This window comes from Cupressus sempervirens, chromosome 4, assembly GCF_028749045.1.
Source record: "Cupressus sempervirens isolate cs-2001-9-10 chromosome 4, ASM2874904v1, whole genome shotgun sequence".
Taxonomy (NCBI): Eukaryota; Viridiplantae; Streptophyta; class Pinopsida; order Cupressales; family Cupressaceae; genus Cupressus; species Cupressus sempervirens.
Window position 1 is genome coordinate 729,286,772 of NC_143121.1, and position 15,094 is coordinate 729,301,865.

Sequence of the window (15,094 nt, forward strand, 5' to 3'; positions counted from 1 at the left end):
TAGCATATAAATCATATTCTCTATCTCTATGGCTACACAAATCCTCCCCACCATGCTCACCGCCACTCCCAAAATGGTTATCACTGCTACAACTAGTATCAGTGGACCTACTGAGTCTCTTGAATGTGAGTCATGCATTGCCACCTCTAAATGTATCCCTTATGCACTATTGTCATTATTGGTGTTGCTAGGTGGAGGGTTTAAGCCCAGTAATGGCTTCCAAGAAAATATTATCAAGGGAAATGTAAGGGTGCTTGTTGCTGGAGGTGCACAATTTCACTTTTCATCTAAGATTGACAGTGTAATCATTCCTAACTGCTTGCCATTGGTTGATGAGTTTTGGTGAGCATATAATCATTGTTAGAAGTGGATGGAACTTCCATTTTGTCAATGGCAAATGGTATTCATACTACATTAATGGATATTGGAAAGGGGAACAAATCAGTCTGACTCAAAACATACCTACGCACAACCATGGATTTGATTTTTTTATTTTTATTTTAAAACATACATATTGAGAATAGGAATAGCTATTCCAATAATAGGTATTTTTAAGAATGGATAAATGCTCATTTTGGGGCTAAAATGAGAATACATACTCCTATTCTCCATTCCAATTCTATGCACCAAATAAAGAATAAAAATCATATTCTAATTTTCAATGACTATTCTAGTTGTATTCCACCAACCAAATGGGCACTAATTGTACTCCTAAAAATGTGAAATTAAGTTAGAATTTATGTATTATTTAACATGTCTTATTTAATTATTTAAATAATAATAAATTCAAAAACTATACAATGATAACAATATTATTGTGAAGAATATCTCTTACATATAGAATAGATAATATACATGATATAAATTCATTTTTCATTTTAAATTAATTTAAAGATAAATTTATAGTAATAATTATGAAATTTAATAATTTAATATTTATAATAAATTTCTTTTGAGCTAATTTAGTTGAATAGATTTTGCTTTTGGTATTAAAAAAATATAATGTACCATGCATCATAAGTTTTTGTTCTCAAAACTGCTGTCATCATGTCATATTGATGGGAGCAACTTCATAGCAGTTCCTCTTACTAAAGTCATGTGATGTTATAGACGTATGCAGCTAGGCCTGGGCAGTCTACAAAAATATCCAATAGTTTTCCACCCCAACTTGACTAAAATAATGTCAGTTGTACAATTGTGAAATTATTAATCTGTCAGAGACCATGAATGCTTGCCACTTATTATTATTGATATTATTTTTTGGATTCAGACTCGTTTGTTCCCCTGGAGTGGAGTTCGGAGTATGGTAGATAGTCGCTATCATGCATTGATGTGTGGATGTGTATAGTCTGGTCAAATGTAGTCAACTTGTTTTATTGTTAGTCCCTGCCTATAGGTAGGAGACTATAGTTTTCATCTTCTTCGTTTGAATTAATCTTTCTTAAAAATTGTGCATAAGAAACATTCAACTTATGGTCTTGCTCATTTAATTATATTAATTAAATTTTCATTATGTTATTTTTAATTATTGATTGGTAGAGACTATTATTGCCAGTGGTCTTTTCATTTTATTAATCAATAAATTCTATTAATATTGCAAGTTATTTTAGATGGCATTGGACAAATAAGTCAGGCAGCTTCCACATTTGGCCCAAAAACAAATAGATGGAAATAAATAATAGAACACTACTCTAAACCAATAGGATCATCTTACCCCTATAAATTGATACCGTGGCTATGGATAGTGTCGATAAGTTCTTTCTTCTTTTCTTCCTCCTTCTGTACAATAAATCATTCTAGAAGACAGGCAAGAAGAGGATGACTTAACAATATCAAAATCTATACTTTGCAATTGAGAGTCTTGAATTTTTTTGGGAAATTGTTTGGGATTTATGAGGGAGGTAAAATATGCCCAGTTGAAATACGTCTCTATAAAATGAACGGTAATCATGTGTATTCTATGTTTCTGTGGTAGAATGTCTTCTATAGATAGGTACTCTCTGCTTGTAAAATTGTCTTCTTGATGTTGATAATAATACACAGTTATGAATATTTTGAAAAAATAAAATGTTATGTTTAATGTTTCAATTTAAATTGTTAACAAAAGCTCATAATTTCTGATATGTGCCTCGAAATGATTGTTCAAAATTTTTGTAGTGTTTCATGACAATTTCAAAAGAATTAGTATAATTTCACCAGAAAATTCGTACGGTACCCTATAGGATTTCTTCCATTCGCTTTGGAATCCTATATTTTTAGATGCAATCAAGGAGGTAGTACTTTTCCACTGCATTTTTCAAAAATAAAAACAATTACATTGTTTATAACATCAACTATTCATTATGGAACTTCTTTTAGTGGTAGTGTTTAAAATAACAACAAAATCCTGGTGGGTTGTTTATAAGCGCAATAATTTCACCAGGTAGACCATTGAAATTTACATTAGTGGCCACTGTTTTTGTGATGTATGGATCATCTCTGAATAAATCAGACAAATTTGTTAATGCAATTCTTTTTTTTAATTTTCTTATTTTTGTGCCCTATTTTTTTTTTCCAAAATCTTATTTCCTCCATATAATAGGCTTTCAAACTCTTGTATATGCACAAACTTTGGTTTAATAGACTATATTTGTGATTGATCTAATCTCTTTAGAGGTTTTTAATTAGGTTATTTAATTACTAGAATAGTTCATACTTGATTTCAATTGATCCATCATAATCAATTAATGGACATTAAAATGTTTATTTCTTTTTATTTCTATGGACTTAAAGGAAGTAGTTAACATTTTCTATATTTGCTTTAACTTTTTGTCTTTACTACCAATATATTCAACAAAATTATCATGCCCAATATCTATTACTTCTATATTAGCATCTTCTCCCTTTTCATTACTAAAATTCAGTTACTATAGGCCTTTATATTGTATTTTCTAAATTTTGTTTGTTAATTTTTAAAATTTTACTATTTGTAACTTCTCACAATTGTATTTAATTTATTACTTCTCTTGTTGTTACAGTTATATCTAATTTGACTTCCCACAAAGTGTTTGTGTTACATGCAATTAATTTGAGAGGAATTTTGCTTGCATAAGTAATTTGTTAGTATCTAAAATTCATAAAGAACAAAATGAAATGACTGGGTAGTTCTTGTGCTTCATGGTTTTATGGCTTGATCCATTCAACAAATACAAATAAAAGTGATTTTATGTTTGCAATGCTATTGTATACACTCTCTTAAAGTAGTTATTGTATCCAAATTTAGTTTAGAATGCAACTGACTAGACAACCATGACTTTATTATCTCAAGTAACAAATTATAGTGTGTTATTAGCTTTGTTCAACATTATTGTTATCCATTATGATGTTTTGGTAAAAAGTGGAAAATGACTATAAACATAAACCATTAAATGTGTGGTTTAAAAATATATTCAAATCTCTAATTTAAGACATTTATGCCAATAACTACATTGATTTTCAAATTGTATATTCATTGAACAAGTTGCCTTTTAAAATATGTCAAAGAGAGTAGGAAAATATGGTTACTATATGGATTAGAAGCTTGGTCAAGAAAGATATATAATTATAGAAGTAGGAACACACAAAATTTAATTTAGTAAGTAATAAAAACATTAAAATCCACCAAATGAAAAAATTAGCATTAGCATTTTTTGGCAAGCAATGCAATTCAATTGTCAAGTAACACAAGCTAAAATTTATCTTACAAGATACATTTAGTGAAGACAATTCTCAATATCAGAAATATTAATATATGTTACAGATCTTATTGCTGACACACTTTTCTTTCAATATTTTGACCTTATTGTATGTGTTTTTGTAGTCTAGAAAGACTTAATCATCTTGAAAAAGAAAAGGGCATTGTTATCAGATTTGTAAATAAATGCAGGTGAATAAGTATTTAAGGATAAGCTTTCTCTTCTTATCTGTCATCTTTCTCAAACACCCACACATATATCGATCTATAAAAATAAAGAAACTCTCAAACTTGAGGAAGTTATTTGCAAAAATTTTAAAATTCAAATGTAGTTGGGTTAATGTAGGTTGTATGTTTACGTAGTACTATGCTGATGGTATTTTGGATAGTGCTATTGAACCAAAGGATGCTCAACAAAAATATTTCTTGAGGATTATATGTACCCTTATGAACATCTATAAAAGCTTTTTTATTTTTGCATTCACACTTTCAAATTATCTTGACTCATTTGATCTTGCTTTGTCAAGAACACATTGAAGGCTACCATGAACTATCTACCAAGACAAGGATTTATTTTTCCATTTATGTGGCCAAATGGGATGCTGAATTTTATATCAAGGTTGTTAATGATGTGCACATAAATCTAGGTATAGGAATTTCATCCTTATTTTTTAAAATAGTTTGCACGCTCAAGGATATGTCACTAGTACATTTGGCTTCAATTTTTGACCTTTATTGGTCGAATTTTCAACCCAATTTTTGACCAACTTTCAACCAAATTCAACCAACCCATTGGTTGATATTTTTCTGGTCAAAATTTTGACCAAATCACTGGTTGGTCAAAATTTTGACCAATCTATTGGTCAAAAACCCACCAAAACCATTATCTAAGGTCATACAGGAATTGGTCAAAATTTCGACCAATGAAGGTCAAAATTTTGACCAACAAAGGTAGAAAAAAAATTGAGCGTTGATGGAAATTTTGACCAATGAAAGTGAAAATTTTGACCAACAAAGGTAGAAAAAAATTCAAGCATTGGTCAAAATTTTGACCAATGAAGGTGGAAATTTCGACCAACAAAGGTAGAACAAAATTTAGGTGTTGGTGGAAATTTCCACCAACAAAGGTTGAAAAAAATTTAAGCATTAGTGGAAATTTCCACCAACAAAGGTCAAAGAAACCCAGGCGTTGGTGAAAATTTCCACCAACAGGAAGGTGTAAATTTTTTTCAGGCATTCTATAAAACAATTCACATGTCTTGCCTATGATACAACATTTTACATGCATCCTACACTCTCTCATCTGGCTGATGATGGATACGCAGAGTGATCTGAAACCATGATTCTAAAAAACACACACAATCAAATCTAAAATGAACTTGCACTACAAATGGATTGTGGAAATCTTATATTGTTAATTTTGCATGCATGTCTACCAGGACAAATATATGTTTAAGTTGTGATTTTCCTGGTAGACATGCATGCAATTTTACCAATATCATATTTCCACAATCCATTTGTAGTGCAATTTCATTTTGGATTTGATTGTGTGTTTTTTAGAATCACGGTTTCAGATCACTCTACGTAATCCATCATTAGTCAGATGAGAGAGAGTGCAAGATGCATACAAAATGTCATATCATACGCAAAGCATGTGAACTGTTTCATAGAATGCCTGAAAAACATCGACAATAACTAATATGAAGAATATATAATTAGTTATATGATTGAGAAAAATCATGTACCAGTGAGTTGGTCAAAATTTTGAGTAAAAAAATTGAACCCAAATGTACTACTGCAAGTATGCTCACCAAGTTGACTCTTTGAGTTCGGTCATCAAGTCACCCCACCAAAGTGCCTCAGCAAGGTCAGTCTTTAGGTCCGCTCATTGAGCTTGCTCACCAAGTCAGCTTGCCATGTCGCGTCTCTAAGTGGCCTCACTAATTTAGCTCGCCAACTTGCCCCACCAAGTTGCCACTTTAAGCCCACTCACCATGTTAGCTCGCTAGGATGACTCCCCAAGTCAACTCGCCAAGCTGACAATTGAAGTACGCTCACCAAGTCGATTGTTCAAGTGCACTCACCAAGTTGAATCTGAGTTCGTTCATCAAGTCACCCCACCAAAGCACCTCATCAAGGTCAATACTTAAATTTGCTCACCAAGTTAGCTTACCAAGTCACCTCACCCACATGTCCCACCAAGTCCCCAAGTCCGCTCGCCAAGCCGACAATTCAAGTGCGCTCACCAAGTCAACTCTTTAAGTTTGCTCACCAAGCCCATCCCCTAGGTCAACTCTCTAGGTGAGCTTGCCAAGTCACTCCCACCTAGTCACCTCAATGAGTTGACTCTTTTAGTCAGCTCACCAAGTCTACTGTTCAAGTACCTATTGCTGTTACTTACAATGGGTTTATCTAACTATTGAGCATGCATCACACCATTTCTTAGTGTCAATTTGCACTGAAAACAATATTTTTGTTATGCCGCGGTAAAGAACAAAGCCGTACATCAATGTATTATCTCTTTGATAATGGAAGTCTATGGTTTGAAAATATGGCTGGAAGTGCATTCCTTGAGATAATGCCTCTGTCTTGTATTGTGAAAGTTGTCTTGGACATCATTCAATTGAATAGAGATCACGCTACTCCGTCTTGATACAGTCATCTGGGACATCTTGTTCCAATTTAAGCAGCTTTAGGTAGCATCGAAAACAAATTTCAACACAACAAATAAAATAAAATGGAGACAGGAAGAGCACAAAATAGGAGCTCTTCAAGCATGCAATGACTACAAACAATGCATTAAATTGTGTGGTGTTTCAAAAGACCTATCAATTAATATTCATGCCTCATTTGAGTTATTATCTAAAGATTTCAATGGAGGAAACTGAGACCTTGCTAATTCTAAGAATAGCTAATTCACTTTTTTTAGAAAGCTGACATAAAATTCTCCATTTTTATTGGTATCAGAGGTCACTAACAACTCGTGTATAGCATTCAAGTTCAACTCATCACAAATACCTATATGATTACAACTCAGATGCACCCACATCCCACTCAAAAACAATCAGTCAGAAGGTTCTCCCAGTTGTCAATCATAACATAAATCAACCCAATAATCTATAGAGATTTATTCAGCATAATCTCTTACATTCTGAAGCTATGCTCCGAGAGCTAAAATTATTTACTAAAATTGCAAGGAAAGAATCCCCTGAATAGCTTCTAAATATTACTGTCCAGACATGAGGAAATGCAAATGACACATTTCTGAAATTAATCCTACGGATAATCAAAAAATTAAGGAACAGGAATCACAACTTAAATTGGAAAAATAGGAAGTGCCGGGTACTAGTACATTATGAAGTCTCCTATGTTACTTTCTTGTTTCTATCTCTTGCTTAAGCATGTGCAGTAAGATATGTCAGTAAAATGCAAATGTCTGCCACAGTGATCAGCTGTCAAAATAACTGAAATGGGAATCCCAGAAATACACATCCTATCATCATGCTACTACAACTGCACAACTCAAAAACAATTCATTAGCAGTCAGGAGAAAACAACCCTAATGACTCCTATGAATCTATTTAATGATTGAAAATCACATCCATGCTGCCAACAGGTTTTTAAAGAAATGTTTATATTCTCTGGCCATGATTATTACAAAGACTCTTGAAAGAATATTTTAAATCTAAACCTCAAACCGTTTTATATAATATCTGAAAAACTTACTACCCTAGTTTTCCTAAAGCTCTTGATGAACTCAATTTTATAACCTAGTGGACCTAATCCCCAACAGGAACAAATAATTCATATACCCCGATCCTAATCTACCTAGAAAAAGCAAATTACCATCCTAATTACCACACACAAAAATTGGTTTGTTTGCATTATACACTCTAAATAAATTGCTACCCGCAATTTCATGCTGGCTGGTTTCTTTCATTGTCCATACCCCATGGGCTCTTCTTCTTCAGCTTCATTTCCATTAACAAGCACCTCTCCTTCTGTAGATCCTTCTACTTCTACATACCTCTCTCCATCAATTGTTTCTTCTTGGGTTTCATCACGAACATAATCTTCAATTGGTTCATTGAGAGAGACACCATGAACATAATCTTCATGGGTGTCTATTATCTACAAATTTGAATAAGCAAATATATCTCAAACTACAATCAAATACAAAAACACCAAAACATCAATTCAAATGAACAAAATCGTAATCAGGATAATTTAGAATTTAAATACAAGCAAAGATTATATACCTCATGAACAGAATCTCCATTTTCTAGAGGTGCTTCTCCATCAATGTGCAAATTCTTGAACTCCTCTATGAGGTATGTATTCCTTGTATGCATATATTTTGGATAGTCCTCAGCCGGGGGAAAGCCATTCCTGCATTCAATCAAATATGAATGTCAAGCAACAGAACAGAGACTTTATGAGAGTTACAACTGAAAAATGAATATGAACATGTGGTCAAACCAAAATAATATTTCATTCTTGTCATCTATAAACTTGTAGTATAACATTGATAAAAACCTTGACTCCCTTAGTTGAGTTTCAACAGATAGCGCCAAATGCCAGTCATCGAAGAGGTTAGGATAGTCTTTTGGATCTGCTAATGACTCTGCACCTTTTTGATTTACCTTTGAAGCACAAAGTAATGCCAAATTAAAAGAGGAACAAGTAAATTCATCAAAAAACACTACCTGTACAGTCACAGCATCTGAGGCCCACACTTCTTGTTTATACAGCATATCAAGCATCCTTAAGTATTAGCATATAAAATGTACAATAAATGTGTAGAGCAATAAACAAATGAAATCCCACTTTTTACATAAAGAAAAAAAACATGTTTGCTTGTATGTAAGTTGGAGGACTTATAATTTGATTTTTTTAATCTCACATTAATAGATATTTAAAAAAAATTTGACATAAAAACATAGGTAGGATAGAATTTTGAAATCTATATTCACATCTACATAGAAAATAAATTTCACACATGATCTTGCAAAATAGTAGGATACCTTACTAAGGTCATCACGCCAAATGGAAGCAATTTCTAAAACCTTGCTTGGCAGATAAGATCGCGCCATAAAAGCAGCTTTTGGTATTCGATTACTGCCAATTACCGACAAAAAATGTTAAAAAAACAAAACTAACAATCCTTTAGCCTAGATTGCGGAATAACCCCAAAGATATGTATAACATCATTTTGCAAGTCACCTTTCCACCAATAGTTGGATGCATTCTTCTACTTTACCCAGCAGGAACAAACAAAGAAATGTAACATTATTTTTCCCCTGGTCTCTAGCAAGATTAGCAAGTTTTGCCATCCCATCTGCATCTCCCATTGATGAGTAGAGAAGCAAAAATCCACTTAGGTCTGAAGCATGGCTCAAGCACTCCTCAGCCATGTCTAACTGCACCATTGATAAGCAAATGCAAAAGCAATAGATGAGAACATATAACTCCATTTTGGTGTGTTTCAAGTCTGCTTTAAGAGATCAGAGGAAAGTAGTTTTAAGTAACTCAATAGCTCAATGATTAAAACTCGAAATAATGCTGAAATAACACTATGATTGAGTCTAATCACTCAAAATATGCTTTTCATTTAGTCTTTTCACTGTCCTTCGGTTTCACATTGACAATTATATCATTTCTGTCAGCTTTTGTAAATAAAAACATTTGAGGAAGTTAATATTTAGCCAACCATACTGCAATTCATTACCTCGCTTAAAAGTTCTTTTTAGAAAGTGAAAAGATAGGAAAATCAGCAAGTCAATGAGGTTCACCTTATTATAAGCACAAACAAATTTGCATTGGTAAAAGCAATGAATAGTAAATTATAAATCCCAAGCTGATTTTGCAGAACATCAAACAAAATATATGGAATTTGAGGCAACTTATCAATCTATAATCTAGTAAACAAGATTGCAATGAAATCACCTGATTTTAGATTTCAATATGCCTTCATAAACAAAGCATTTCATGATATTTACCAGTAAATAATCAGAAATGGTCAATAGGGCAAAAGCTCAAATAAAAACCAAAACCTGATCTACTGGAATCCTGGTAAGGCAACTCTCGAAAAATAACAAAAGCCAAAACCTAGATTTATTTATTATCATTATTCATTACCATACAGATGAACTGAAGTGACAACTAACACATGGATCTGCTAAATTTCCATGGGCTTTTGATAAATACAAGATAAACGTGATAAGTTCAACAGGCCACCAAAGTTGAGATAATTGATACCTTTCTAGAAGACACGGCTAGTTCTCCTAATTATTTCCATTTTGATTCACTCTCTGCTTCAACAACAATTGCCTACATAATAGCATGAAAATTCAAATAATCAATACCAAACATCGCAAAGTAAATCATTATCTAACATAAGATCTAGAAGGTGTTGAACAGCCATATGTCCAGTCAATCCTATCAATAATATATGATATTTGTGTATTTAATGTGAAATTAAATATTATCATCAGCGCAAATGAAAGTTCAAGCTAACCTTTGCCACTTCAATCCTCCCAAGTTGTACTGCCAGATCAAATTTGTAGTCCGGATCTGTAGACACTTCAAGTGCTTCCTCTAACATGCCTCATGACTCCAAAAATTGACCCACACTTTAAAAAGAGAGAATTACATTTTATCAGCCAGATTCGACCAAAAAACTAAAAATTTGACACTCTCATTCAAGTATTGTTCTAATTATCAAACAGAATAGACATGTGTAGATATATGTCAGTTAGCAAAACATCAGAATACATGAGTAAATATCCATTGATGTTTCAGCTTTTAATTTAAGAACATTGAATTTAAAAACTACCTATTGAGATGCTCCCGAGGAATTGTAGGTAAAACTTCATTTGCCCTATCAAGGTCACCCCGCATAACAAGTGTCTTATACTCTATCAAACTAATGAGTAGTGTATAGCCCATCACACTGAAATAACACGGCACAAAGCAATGTCAATGATTGGTTTTGAAAATAAAAATATTTTGAATGCACTTAATGTAAAAAGCCTTTGAAGTGCACTCACTTAAACTCTTTGTCAATAAGATACACCCGACTCTGACTTGCAAGATAGCCTAACAAATACATAGGCCGATCTAAGTGAAACATTGTTGTTACCTACAATTTGCGACAGCACTCAATCAGTTTCACTGGTTATTAATAATAATAATTAACTAAGACTCACAGATGAAGAACATCAAGCATCTGGCTCTAGTTGTGAAAGTAAATTCAGCCAAGGCACACCTAATGTAGGAAATTACATGAAAAATCAAGAGAGGTCCAATAGAAATACGTTGCTGGTAGTGATGCATAATAATTACCTCACCACCAACACAATAATTGAGGCATCAAGATGAGTTATTGTATATAAAACAATCACCAACCCATATTCTAGTCCTCACCCGCTCACTTATCTCTTGTACAAGTTCAAAAGCATCCTCTACCCCCTGTTCATCAATAGGCTTACCAGCATCCAAGCATGCAGAAACAACATCACACTGTAAAAACCATAGAAAAGTAACATTATTATTCATTCAATCCAAGCATAGTGGAAAACATTTAGTAAAAGCCTCAATTGCAACTAGTACAGAGCTGTCCCCTTATAAAATATAGGAAAGAGAGCACACTTTGCAAGATTTCAGCAACTGAATTAATACTACAAGTTAATTGAACAGAACAAAACATGTCTGAGCGTCTTACATTGTATTTCAGAATATAGAATGAATTGTCACTGTCAATTGCAACAAGATCACCACTATCAGCCCAGTAAATGTTCTGTACCAAATAACATAAGAAGCATTAGTTAAGGAAAAGAAACTAAAGGTTAACCATGAATCTATCATTTTCTATATTAAAGTATCTTTTAGCTAATAAGGCCCAGGTACAATACTCAATGTAGGATCATATGTGTAGACTCACTTTCACAGTAACATCAATACGCTGAATTACTCGGCATTCAGCCCAATCATAGAAGCACACAAAATCATTTGAACATATAGCCAACAAAGCTCCACCATAGATAGACTCTGCAAAAAAGGTTGGATGAATACTTTTCCTCTCCTGCAACATAAAGTTCTAATCAGTTATCCATCCTTTTTGTCAATGATGTCAAAAAGGCTAATGGAACAAAAACTAGTACTTAATGCCCTTAATCATAGCCTGATGATATATCACACACAAACATGAGACGTCAATAAAAAGAGTAGTAAATCAATCTAAGTTGCAAGGAAAGTTTCTCTCTAAATACACTCGACAAAAAAATAGGTTGTGTACCCAGGATATATGTGTCTTTTAGTTAACTTCAACAAGCAAACCAGACTCTTGATTAACAAATATTTGTTTCCCTAAGATGAGAGGTGAGGAGGGCTCATAAAAATTCAAAAGTGGTTAGCTGAACTCTGAAGCATAAACATTTGTAGCTTTCATTAATCAGCTACATGTTCCTAAGGATAAAACTTTGGGCAAGCTAGAGGGACATTGAATAAAAATTGCTTTCAACCTGAAGCCAAACCCAAAATGTCTACAAAAGAGGTATTTTCAAAAATGCCTCACCCACGTAGAATCTATAACTACAAAATTTTGAGCAACTAGTTTAAACAACAAACCTTTGTGGACAATTAACCAAATAACCAAACCAAAAATTCTGCTAGAAAAATGCTTGAGATTCTTAGAGATATTGAGATCATATTGTCTGTCTGAGTCCTTCATTATCTACCTCTTTCTTGCTGGCATGTGCAGCATGTCTATTTGAACCCTCAACCCTAAAAGTGACCACTAAAATAGTAAAAAGACCAAAAAAGTTGTTTTATATGTCATGTCTGCATTTGTGGTGGTGCATTTTACTATGTTCTTTAATATTATCATAGTGGTGTATGAACTTATTTGTTGCTGCAAATATACATATATATATACACACATATACATTTACATATATATACACACACATGCACATATACATTTATAACATATATTCTTTTACAGACAAACCCACAACAAATCTGAACCCAACCCAAAAAAAATTTGAATGAATTTTGAACCCAAAAGTGAACTGGCAACTTAGCAGAATATTATCAAACTTTAGTTTGTTGGATTCATTAGATCTGTTTCTTATACCTTTTCATGCAGATTTTCTATCAACATCACACCAAGGGGCTATTTAAAATTAGAATCCTTGTGAAATACAATTTTCAGCAAAAGCAGTGAAATTTTCACAAAAAAATTTCATAGTGTCATCTTCTATATTATGATTGAGAGTCTCACAAATATCTTTTACAAATTGAAAGGTTTTCATTTTGAAGTTATCAAAGACATCACATGTTGTTATTTAATGATATTTCATGTCTAGATCTAGAATTAACTTTGTGGAACAGTGATGAAAGGCAACTTATCCTCAATTATTACTATTGGATCATTTTGTTCAACTATATAATAAAGAATATGTTTTTTGGCAACACTTCACCCATACAATGGACATTTTCCCTAATGTGAGATTGACTGAGAAACACCCCATTGGCGTCATACAATTTTTTTGAAATTAATTCAAATCTTTTATCCTCTCCTCTATATTTTGGGCAATGTTGACTTCCGAGCTTATGAAAAGGTGATCACTTACAACATTTGTTTCCTTGGGGAAGCTGGGATTGAAAAGTGGTAATAGATAACAATGAAAATGTTATATTTGGATTCAACGATGGTATCAAAACAACATATTGTTCTAAGAAAAATACTGGACAAGTAACTAACTCATCACTTGCAAGCTGTCACATCCATCATTGACCATAAGTTAGTTGGAAAGTCCTCGTCAGGACCTTCCTCAGAAAGTCTATCTGAGCCATTCTCGCAAAGTCTATTTTGTTTTTTATTCATTATCTGTTTGTTTTTTTGTTTAGCCATTTGATTTCTTAACTCTCTTTTCTAGTGTTTTATTTCTTGTAAATTCTGGTTCTTATTTTCTTTCTTTTTCATGTCTAGATTCTCTATAGTGTGAAAGGAATCTTGCAAAGTGGAAACAACCCAACATTGTAGCATTCCACACCAAGTGTGATAAAATACTAATATACATACAATTGTCATGGGTTTGATACAAAAAGAGGCATTGATTGCCTCAAATACCACCTTGCTCAACTCATTGGTTAGGATGTAGGTGAATTGAAAAATGAAAACCCTACTCTTATTTGTGGGGAAAATAAAACCAAAAGGTGTTAGATTGTGGTGAGTAACCAAACCCTAGATTATCAAAAGTACAATACTAATGACATCAAACTATAGACGTTCAACTTATTTAGAAAAATTACACTTTGCAAATAGTGATGCAGTTTACAAATTTGTGAACCCAAGTTAGGTTTTAACTAGACCCTAGATTATCAAAATTACAATACTTCTAGAAAAAATACACTTTGCAAATAGTGATGTAGTTTACAAATTTGTGAACCAAAGTTAGGCTTTAACCAGACCCTAGATTATCAAAACTACAATACTTTTAGAAAAATTACACTTTGCAAATAGTGATGTAGTTTACAAATTTGTGAACCCAAGTAGGATTTTAACCAAACCCTAGATTATCAAAACTACAATACTCTTACCTCAGGCATTCTACAATTCCTCAGGTATTCTACGATTTCTCAAACATTAAATAAAATTGAAAGTAATTTTTTTACAAAGGTTTCATGACATGTTTATCTATCCTCTCCATTAAATTAATCTTTTTTATCATTTTATAGTTTTAAAGAAAGAAATGCACACATACAATCTCCTCCCTATAAATATAACCTTTATGACTATTCTATGGTTTAAAGGAAACAAGAAAGCTATGAGAATTTTCAACTCAAAATGACTATGAGCATACACTATAGTCCATTGTGCTCTAAATCCACTCGGCAGGAGGATCCAATTTTTAAAACTTGAAAAAAATAAAACTTAAAAAGTCTGGCCACAAATTTACTCAACCTGAGATGAATGCAAGTAATCTTTTTAAAGATATAAGTAGGACTACACACCGCTCACATAGGAGAGGGGTGGCAATTAAGAACAGGTATACAAACATATTAGAGCATATTGGAATCACGATAAGGAGAATCAATAGCTAGTCACACACACTCAGCTAGTTAACATTCATAGGAGACCCATAGAATGCTATAGTCAGTATTGATGGATAAAGGTCATATTTTCAGGGAATCAATTCATAGAAGACTTGAATAGATAAGCATATGCGAGAAAACATAAACAAATTATTTGGAAACTTGTAAACATTACGCAGTAGAAACTAATATCAGTTTAGGAAAATAATGGATTAGCTTAGAAAAAATCATGAAGGAAAATCAATTCAAGGACCAAACAACAAAGCATAGTAGCGGACAATA

The 15,094-nt window shown here is 32.7% G+C and overlaps 1 pseudogene across 1 annotated transcript; it reads right to left on the bottom strand.

Moving 5' to 3' along the window:
* Positions 1 to 7,503: 7,503 nt before the first annotated feature.
* LOC149563415 (coatomer subunit beta'-2-like) lies at positions 7,504 to 11,820 on the bottom strand (annotated as a pseudogene). Its single transcript, XR_016363553.1, has 12 exons — positions 11,655 to 11,820; positions 11,436 to 11,510; positions 11,057 to 11,233; positions 10,762 to 10,853; positions 10,548 to 10,664; positions 10,230 to 10,344; positions 9,971 to 10,042; positions 8,936 to 9,132; positions 8,737 to 8,830; positions 8,249 to 8,355; positions 7,972 to 8,101; positions 7,504 to 7,843 (listed from the first exon to the last, which is right to left on the bottom strand). The product of XR_016363553.1 is annotated as a coatomer subunit beta'-2-like (transcript).
* Between the last annotated feature and the right edge of the window lie 3,274 nt (positions 11,821 to 15,094).